Here is a 10,000-nt window from a genome sequence, read left to right on the forward strand (position 1 = left end):
GACGCGGTTCTTGCCGCCCCGGCTGACGCAGTTCGGACTTAGCACTTTTTGGCTGAGCCTGGCTGGTGGCCCACTCACTCGATCGCCATGTCTGTTAGCCACAGTTTTCCCGGTGGTGCCGCACCCGGGCTCGCCCCGGCTGACGCAGTTTTCGCGCCGCCCCGGCAGACGCGGTTTTCGCGCCGCCCCGGCTGACGCGGTTTTTGCCGCCCCGGCTGACGCAGTTCGGACTTAGCACTTTTTGGGCTGAGCCTGGCTGGCGGCCCACTCACTCGATCGCCATGTCTGTTTGCCACAGTCTTCCCGGTGGTGCCGCACCCGGGCTCGCCCCGGCAGACGCGTTTTTTTTCTTTCGCCCCGGCAGACGTGGTTCCCCCCCCCCCCTTTTCGCTCGCCCCGGCTGACGAGGTTTTCGCGCCGCCCCGGCTGACGCGGTTTCGTGCCGCCCCGGCTGACGCGGTTTTCGCGCCGCCCCGGCTGACGCGGTTTTTGCGTCGCCCCGGCTGACACGGTTCGGACTTTGCACTTTTCGGCTGTGCCTGGCTGGCGGCCCACTCACTCGATCGCCATGTCTGTTTGCCACAGTTTTCCCGGTGGTGCCGCACCCGGGCTTGCCCCGGCAGACGCGTTTTTTTTTTCTTTCGCCCCGGCTGACGCAGTTTTCGCGCCGCCCCGGCTGACGCGGTTTCGTGCCGCCCCGGCAGACGCGGTTTTTTGCGCCGCCCCGGCTGACGCGGTTTTTGCCGCCCCGGCTGACGCAGTTCGGACTTTGCACTTTTTGGCTGAGCCTGGCTGGCGGCCCACTCACTCGATCGCCATGTCTGTTTGCCACAGTTTTCCCGGTGGTGCCGCACCCGGGCTCGCCCCGGCAGACGCCTTTTTTTTTCCTTCGCCCCGGCAGACGTGGTCCCCCCCCCCTCCGTCTTTCTTTTTGTTTTTTTTCGCCGCGGCTGAAGTGGATTTTTCGGTGCCTCGACGCCCCGGTAGTCGCGGTTTTTCCGTTTCCGCACGGCCCCGGCTGACGCTGCTCGGTCACAGTCGCCTTTTGTGGTGATTGCAGACTTCTTGAGCGCGGGTGTTTTTTTTTGTTGTTGTTGTTGTTTTATTACGCATTCGCTCCAGCAGACGCTGTTTAGACTTTTTGTTTCCTCTTTTATCCTGCGACGAGGTGACGAGGTTTATTCGGTGCCCCGCCGCCCCGGCTGAAGTGATTTTTCCTGTCCCGTGCCGCCCCGGCTGACGCGGTTGGGACTTCGCGTTTGTTCGGCCGCCACGGGTTTTGGCGCACTCGCTCGGTTGCTTATTGTTGCCACTTGTTGCGAACCCAGGTTTCTTGAGCGAGCGCGGGCGTTTTTTCTTCCTTTCTTTCTTTGTTCTATGTGTTAGCGAATCGGCCTTTAATATCACACGAGGACTCACAACCAACAATTTTCAGTTTGAAGTGTAAAAAATCTGCAGGTGTTGACGTAACTGACTTGCCCCGTACCCTTGAGTACATCCATGAAGTTCTCGTAGTACTACTAAATCGCATTATTCCAAGTGGAGAAATTCCCATAAACTTGCAAACCTCTACACGAAAATCGGTGCGCGTGATAAAGTTGAAAATTATCGTCCGATATCAAATGTGCCTTCTATAACACAAATTCTAGGAAAAAAAAAACACTTGTTCGCCGTTTTCTGCGCCGTGACTGGCAGCACTCCGGCGAAGCGAAACGGGGTCGATTCGAGCACGATATCGGCGTCTTTCGACGTGCTCGCCGGCGACCGTCGCACGAGCGCGTCTGCCGGGGCGCCGTTTGCGAAGCCGACGCAAAAGTGAGAACCGCCGCTCGGATGATCGCCGCTTTCGGCAGAGTGAGTGTTGGCACTCCGGGGAAGCGAAACAGCGTGAATGCGCCCACGAAATCGGCGTATTTTGAAGTGCCCGCCGGCGACCGTCGCACGAGTACGGTAAACCGCGTCGGCCGGGGCGTAGTTCGGGACGCCGACGAAAAAGTGGGAAGCGCAACTCGGATCTTCGCCGTTTTTGCAGGAGTGAGTGGCGGCCCTCCTGCGAGACCAAGAAGCATCGATTCGTGCACGAATTCGGCGCCTTTCGACGTGATCGCCGGCGACCGTCGCTCGAGTAGGGCAAACCGCGGCTGCCGGGGCGGGCTTCGGGACGCCGATGCGAAAGTGGGAAACGCTGCTCGGATGTTCGCCGTTTTTGGCCGAGTGAGTGCTGGCACTCGGGCGAAGCCAAACGGGGCCGATTACGGCACGATATCGGCGTCTTTCGACGTGCCCGCCGGCGACCGTCGCACGAGTACGGTAAACCGCGTCAGCCCGGGCGGAGTTCGGGACGCCGATGCGAAAGTGGAGAACGCCGCTCGGATCTTCGCCGTTTTTGGAGGAGTGAGTGGCGGCACTCCGGAGAAGCCAAGGAGCGCCAATTAGCGCACGATATCGGCGTCTTTCGACGCGCTCGCCGGCGACCGTCGCACGAGTAGGGCAAACCGCGTCTGCCGGGGCGGGGTTTACGACGCCGACGCAAAAGTGGGAACCGCCGCTCGGATGTTGGCCGTTTTTGGCAGAGTGAGTGCTGGCACTCCGGCGACGCGAAAGAGCGCGAATGCGCCCACGAAAGTGGCGTATTTGGACGTGCTTGACGGCGACCGCTGCAGGAGTACGAAAAACCACGTCAGCCGGGGCGAGCAACCCACGGCGGTCTGGGTGCTTATCGCTGCTATTATAGGGGCACCCCGGCAGACGCAGAAAAAAAAAATTTTTTTTTCGACCTTCTTTTTTGCTGGTCGAGCTCGGGTAACCCAGGTCGCAATGGGAGCCGCGCACGAAAGCGGCGTCGCGAGACGCGTTCGCGGTCGCTAGTCGCACGAGCTCGGCAACCGCGTCAGCCGGCGCGGAGTTCGGGATGCCGACGGCTAAGTGGGTACCGCTGCTCGGATGTTCGCCGTTTTTGGCCGAGTGAGTGCTGGCACTCCGGTGAAGCCAAGGAGCGCCAATTCGTGCACGATATCGGCGTCTTTCGACGTGCCCGCCGGCCACCGCCGCACGAGTACGGCAAACCGCGTCTGCCGGGGCGGGGTTTGCGACGCGTACGCAATAGTGGGAACCGTCGCTCGGATGTTCGTCGTCTTTGGCCGAGCGAGTGCTGGCACTCCGGCGAAGCGAAACGGGGCCGATTCGGGCACGATATCGGCGTATTTCGACGTGCTCGCCGGCGACCGTCGCACGAGTACGGCAAAGCGCGTCTGCCGAGGCGAGGTTTGCGACGCCGACGAAAAAGTGGGAAGCGCCGCTCGGATCTTCGCCGTTTTTGCAGGAGTGAGTGGCGGCCCTCCTGCGAGACCAAGAAGCATCGACTCGCGCACGATATCGGTGTCTTTCGACGTGCCCGCCGGCCACCGCCGCACGAGTACGGCAAACCGCGTATGCCGGGGCGGGGTTGGCGACGCCGACGCAAAAGTGGGAACCGCCACTAGGATGTTCGCCGTTTTTGGCAGAGTGAGTGCTGGCACTCCGGCGAAGCGAAAGAGCGCGAATGCGGCCACGAAAGTGGCGTGTTTGGACGTGCTTGACGACGACCACCGCAGGAAAACGAAAAACCACGTCAGCCGGGGCGAGCGACCCATGGCGGTCTGGGTGCTTATCGCTGCTATTATAGGGGCACCCCGGCAGACGCAAAAAAAAAATTTTTTTTTCGACATTCTTTTTTGCTCGTCGACCTCGGGTGACCCAGGTCGCAGTGGGAGCCGCGCACGAAAGCGGCGTCGCGAGACGGCTTCGCGGTCGCTAGTCGCACAAGCTCGGCAACCGCGTCTGCCGGGGCGGAGTTCGGGACGCCGACGGCTAAGTGGGAACCGCCGCTCGGATGTTCGCCGTTTGTGGCCGAGTGAGTGCTGGCACTCCGGCGAAGCCAAACGGGGCCGATTCCGGCACGATATCGGCGTCTTTCTACGTGCTCGCCGGCGACCGTCGCACGAGTACGGCAAAGTGCGTCTGCCGGGGCGGGGTTTGCGACGCGTACGCAATAGTGAGAACCGTCGCTCGGATGTTCGTCGTCTTTCGCCGAGCCAGTGCTGGCACTCCGGCGAAGCCGAACGGAGCCGATTCGGGCACGATATCGGCGTCTTTCCACGTGCTCGCCGGCGACCGTCGCACGAGTACGGTAAACCGCGTCAGCCGGGGCGGAGTTCGGGACGCCGATGCGAAAGTGGGAAGCGCCGCTCGGATCTTCGCCGTTTTTGGAGGAGTCAGTGGCGGCACTCTGGTGAAGCCAAGGTGCGCCAATTCGCGCACGATATCGGCGTCTTTCGACGTGCCCGCCGGCCACCGTCGCACGAGTACGGCAAACCTCGTCTGCCGGGGCGGGGTTTGCGACGCCGACGCAAAAGTGGGAACCGCCGCTCGGATGTTCGCCGTTTTTGGCAGAGTGAGTGCTGGCACTCCGGCGAAGCGAAAGAGCGTGAATGCGCCCACGAAAGTAGCGTATTTGGACGTGCTTGACGGCGACCGCCGCAGGAGTACGAAAAACCACGTCAGCCGGGGCGAGCGACCCACGGCGGTCTGGGTGCATATCGCTGCTATTATAGGGGCACCCCGGCAGACGCAGAAAGACAAAAAAAAATGGGGACATGGCGTGCGTCACCGTGCGGCTTCGCAGCGTTGCCGAAGTCGCCGAGCCCTTCGACTGAGCCGAACGGCGGACAGGGAACGTTGGTCGGCCGTTCTAACCTGTCGGTGCCACGCCGAGACGTCGTTAAGGAAAACCGCGTCGTGGGCCTCTACGACGCCGTCGAGTCGTTGTACGTTTGGTGTCCAGCGTGTCGGCAGCGAGTAGCGGACACGTCGTTCACGACTTCGGTCTTTCGCAGTCGACGCGAACTTGCGGAGAGTCGTGGTGCCTCACGTTTTCGGCAGAAACCGCGGCGGAATTTTCCCGTGCGTGCGCGTACGACCTCGGTGCTGTGCCGTCAGCGTAGTGTTGCACAAACTCGTGGCCTACCCAAGGTGCGGTACGTTTGCGGCCGTATCCTCGGTGGGAATTTCGTGAGTAGGGTCGCAAATTCTACGACCTCGGCGGGTTTGAGAGCGACGTAGACTTGTGGCACGCTCAACGTGCCACACGTTTCGGGGCACACCCGCGGTGAAATTTTCTCGAGTACGCTCGTATTAGTGCCCAAGGAGGTCTGGGTACTTATCGCTGCTATTATGTGGGGGTTCTCGTGAGCGGCGTACGCGAAAGCGACCGGGTGTCTGATATGCGGCGGGCTTCGGCCTCGTCAAGCGTGTCCTCGGGTCTGCTCCAGGGGAATCCACGGCAGTCGTCTGCAGCCTCATCCGCTTGATGCGTTAGGGGCTGGTTGTCGGACGGTGCCGTTTTACCACGATATCGAGGTGTGTTCCGTGTCGTCCTCGGGCGATTCAGATGCGAAAGCGCCGAAGACGCGGGCGTGACCCGTCGTCTGGCGGCTTTGCAGTCTCGGCTCCGTTGCTAGTTCCGGCCGGTCCACCGACAGTGCAGCGGGCTTGGGCAACCCGCACGGCGCGACCGAGTCGATGCAACGAAAAAGAGCGAGCATGAACGTGCTTCTTGCCGCACGGCTCCCACTCGTCTTTCGGGAAGGTTGTGCCGTAGCGAGCTCGAACGCCGTCATCTCGGAGTGCAAAATAAGCGTGTTGGGGCGCCTGAAGGTGGCCTCCGCCGCACACAGACTGCGTCCGGCCCGCCGAAGGCGAGGACGGACGCGCAGTCGAACGATTACCTGGTTGATCCTGCCAGTAATCATATGCTTGTCTCAAAGATTAAGCCATGCATGTCTAAGTACATGCCGAAATAAGGCGAAACCGTGAATGGCTCATTAAATCAGTTATGGTTCCTTAGATCGTTTCTTCCTACTTGGATAACTGTGGCAATTCTAGAGCTAATACATGCAGTGAGCCTGGAGCCCTTTGGGTAACGGGTGCTTTTATTAGACCAAGATCGATCGGATTTCGGCCCGTATTGTGTGGTGACTCTGGATAACTTTGTGCTGATCGCATGGCCACGAGCCGGCGACGTTTCTTTCAAGTGTCTGCCTTATCAACTTTCGATGGTAGGTTACTTGCTTACCATGGTTGTTACGGGTAACGGAGAATCAGGGTTCGATTCCGGAGAGGGAGCCTGAGAAACGGCTACCACATCCAAGGAAGGCAGCAGGCGCGCAAATTACCCACTCCCGGCACGGGGAGGTAGTGACGAAAAATAACAATACGGGACTCTTTTGAGGCCCCGTAATTGAAATGAGTACACTCTAAATCCTTTAACGAGGATCAATTGGAGGGCAAGTCTGGTGCCAGCAGCCGCGGTAATTCCAGCTCCAATAGCGTATACTAAAGCTGCTGCGGTTAAAAAGCTCGTAGTTGGATCTCAGTTCCAGACGAGTAGTGCATCTACCCGATGCGACGGCTCGGACTGAACATCATGCCGGTTCTTTCTTGGTGCACTTCATTGTGTGCCTCGAGATGGCCGGTGCTTTTACTTTGAAAAAATTAGAGTGCTCAACGCAGGCGAGTCGCCTGAATAAACTTGCATGGAATAATAGAACAAGACCTCGTTTCTGTTCTGTTGGTTTTTGGAATACGAGGTAATGATTAAGAGGGACGGACGGGGGCATTCGTATTGCGGCGCTAGAGGTGAAATTCTTGGACCGTCGCAAGACGAACTACTGCGAAAGCATTTGCCAAGAATGTTTTCATTGATCAAGAACGAAAGTCAGAGGTTCGAAGGCGATCAGATACCGCCCTAGTTCTGACCATAAACGATGCCAACCAGCGATCCGCCTGAGTTACTCAAATGACTCGGCGGGCAGCTTCCGGGAAACCAAAGTATTTGGGTTCCGGGGGAAGTATGGTTGCAAAGCTGAAACTTAAAGGAATTGACGGAAGGGCACCACCAGGAGTGGAGCCTGCGGCTTAATTTGACTCAACACGGGAAAACTTACCCGGCCCGGACACTGGGAGGATTGACAGATTGAGAGCTCTTTCTTGATTCGGTGGATGGTGGTGCATGGCCGTTCTTAGTTGGTGGAGCGATTTGTCTGGTTAATTCCGATAACGAACGAGACTCTAGCCTATTAAATAGGTGCGGGGTTCCCAGCACCTTACAACCTTCTTAGAGGGACAAGCGGCTCCTAGCCGCACGAAACAGAGCAATAACAGGTCTGTGATGCCCTTAGATGTCCGGGGCCGCACGCGCGCTACACTGAAGGAAGCAGCGTGTCTTTATCCCTGTCTGAAAAGACTGGGTAACCCGTGGAACTTCTTTCGTGATTGGGATAGGGGCTTGCAATTGTTCCCCTTGAACGAGGAATTCCCAGTAAGCGCGAGTCATAAGCTCGCGTTGATTACGTCCCTGCCCTTTGTACACACCGCCCGTCGCTACTACCGATTGAATGATTTAGTGAGGTCTTCGGACCGATGTCCGGCGCGGCCTTTCGGTTGCGCCGGTCTGTTGGAAAGATGACCAAACTTGATCATTTAGAGGAAGTAAAAGTCGTAACAAGGTTTCCGTAGGTGAACCTGCGGAAGGATCATTAACGGATTGTGAAGGGTGAGCGCCTCAGCTGCGTCTGCGCCCGACACTTTCTGCCGCTGACCCCGTTTGGACGCGGGGTCGGCTTTTCCCCACGGGGCTGCCTGAATGTGGAGCGGCACCCCGTGACAAATTGTTGCGCCCAGCGGACGCCAACACCGCGACCTTGGACGGTCGGCCAGGTGGCGGACGCGGGTACAAACGGCGCAACGCACTCATAGGTCGGCTTTCGACCCGCCACTGCACCGTGGCTCGAAGCGCTCGAAATGCGCGACCCGACCGCTGCGGGACCGCCTAGTACTGTAAACAGGAGCGGCGGAGCGCGAACGGCGAGTCGTGGTTACGTCGGTAGAAGGCGAGGCTGCGCGTTCCCGAAACGCCAGCCGAGTGCCCTCCCGACCGTTCGAGCGTGCAAGAACGAGACCCGACAATCGCGCGGCGACTGCCAAGTACGAGAGGAACGGCACAAGCGTCGGCGGTCGGTCAAGGAACTGGCGATGTGACGGGTCCGCTGTGCACCAGTGCATACCGTCCCGCCGTCCGCGGCAAGCGCCTCCGCGTCCTCGGGTGACGGAGGCTGCCGGTCGGTTCTTGCAGGCGAGGGATCTCGCTGGCACCGGTTCGCGTTGACGCGCGGCCGGTCATGGCACGGCGATGCGACGGCCGAGGTGCGCAGTACTCGATGGAGGAACCGCACGCTCCGATGACCGTCCCGCCCTCCGCGGCGTATGCGTACCGACCGTAATGGTTGCAGCAGCGCCGGCCGGCTTTTGAATTCGCCACACGAAACACGGTGCGAGATCGCGGTTAGGGGAGCGTCGACGTTGCCAGGCGTTTTGCTTGCTGCCGAGGGAAAGGCGGCACGGCCACGTCGCGCTCGTCGCGATTAGCGGGTCTGCGCGCTTTGGGAAGGTGCCGCAACGACTTGCCGAAAGAGGAAGCACGGAAGAACGAGGGACTTGGACGTCCCGACAATTGAACGCACTTGCGGCCAGGCCCTTGCTGGCTTCGTTCTTCCGCCTCGAGTAGGCTCGTACGCGGCTCCGGCGCCGGAAGTGGTCCTTGGCACCGACTTCGGTGGACGTGGGAAGTGCCGCGCAAGTACGGCGCGCCTGGCTCCACCTGTTGGCTAAAGTAGGCAGCCGGATCGGCATTTTGGTGTGCGGTGGCAAACCGTGGATGCGAAAAAAGCTTGTGCGATTTCGTGGAACAAAAAGCGGGGGTCCCCCTTTTTATGCGGAGGAGACCGACCCGCCCGCCGTGGTGAACCGCGACGCCACGGTAAAAACGGGAGAGGCTTGTCGATGGGACCGTGCATCCCGCGCTCCACGGAGGCCGGGAGGCGGCCGCCCGAGGAAATGTGTAGCCGTCGAGGCCCGCATCTGCGTGCACTCTTATCCAAATGGGTGTACCGCAGGCATTTTCTGGTTAGGCGGGCCAATGAGAGCGAGCACACAACGATACCTACGGGTCCGGCTTGGAGAACCGGCTTCGACGCCTCCCGAGTATTTATAGAGGGGTGGACCACGAAAGCACTCGCAAGTAGCGGAAGCGAAACGCCGTCCGAAACACACCGTTTGCTCGATTTGCGGCAGCCGAAAAAGGCGCGGCAGAGTTTTGGAGTCCAAGCGTGCGCTGAAAAGCGCCCTTCTTGGCCACTGTTTGGCCGAGTGCCAGAAACGTTTGGTTTTGACTGTACGGAATTGAACAAACACTTTTTCACGACTCTAAGCGGTGGATCACTCGGTTCTCGGGTCGATGAAGAACGCAGCCAGCTGCGAGACTTGGTGTGAATTGCAGGACACACTGAGCACTGATTCTTTGAACGCACATTGCGGCCTTGGGTCTTCCCTTGGCTTCGTCTGTCTGAGGGTCGGATCACATATCAAGAGAGCCTTCGGCGCACAAGGGAACGTGAGCCGTCGACTCGTTTTGACCGCGTCGGCAACACGGACAGCACGCTGAACACCTCACAGCGAGCGCCAACAGCGGCCACTCAAGGGCGAGACGGTGGCGACCGTCGTGCCAGAGCCCAACCGAAACGGGGGCGACCGACTGCATTGAGGATGTGGCACCTCGTTGAGACCGCCGCAGGACTTCGAGTCGGAAGGAAGCCTGCAGGGAAAGTGCGGTCGAGGTTGCGTACTCCTCTCTGCGACCGGGCGCGCAAGAGCTGCGAGAGCCACGGACGCGCAACTTTAACGCACGGTAAACACGAGGAGCGAAAGCCGGCCAGCAAAGCTTCTCCAGCCGTGCGCAAAGTGCGCGAGATCGCAGCCTTGCGTTGCGCTTGTTGCCCTCGAAGTAAGCAGGGTGTCCCGTAGACCGGGCGCTCGAACACGCTGCGGGGCCGTGCCTCCTCCAGGCTTTGCCGCGCGAACAGGGAACGTTCGCGCGCAAAGCGCAGGGAGGTGAGGAGGCTGCGCC

General features: G+C 59.8%; 2 non-coding genes across 2 annotated transcripts; both read left to right on the forward strand.

Moving 5' to 3' along the window:
- Nucleotides 1–5,762: 5,762 nt before the first annotated feature.
- LOC142767996 (small subunit ribosomal RNA) lies at nucleotides 5,763–7,577 on the forward strand. The gene has a single exon (XR_012885202.1). It is a non-coding gene; the product is annotated as a small subunit ribosomal RNA (ribosomal RNA).
- Nucleotides 7,578–9,296: 1,719 nt separating this feature from the next.
- LOC142767943 (5.8S ribosomal RNA) lies at nucleotides 9,297–9,449 on the forward strand. Its single transcript, XR_012885157.1, has one exon. It is a non-coding gene; the product is annotated as a 5.8S ribosomal RNA (ribosomal RNA).
- The last annotated feature ends 551 nt before the right edge of the window (nucleotides 9,450–10,000 follow it).

This window comes from Rhipicephalus microplus, chromosome 7, assembly GCF_043290135.1.
Source record: "Rhipicephalus microplus isolate Deutch F79 chromosome 7, USDA_Rmic, whole genome shotgun sequence".
NCBI lineage: Eukaryota > Metazoa > Arthropoda > Arachnida > Ixodida > Ixodidae > Rhipicephalus > Rhipicephalus microplus.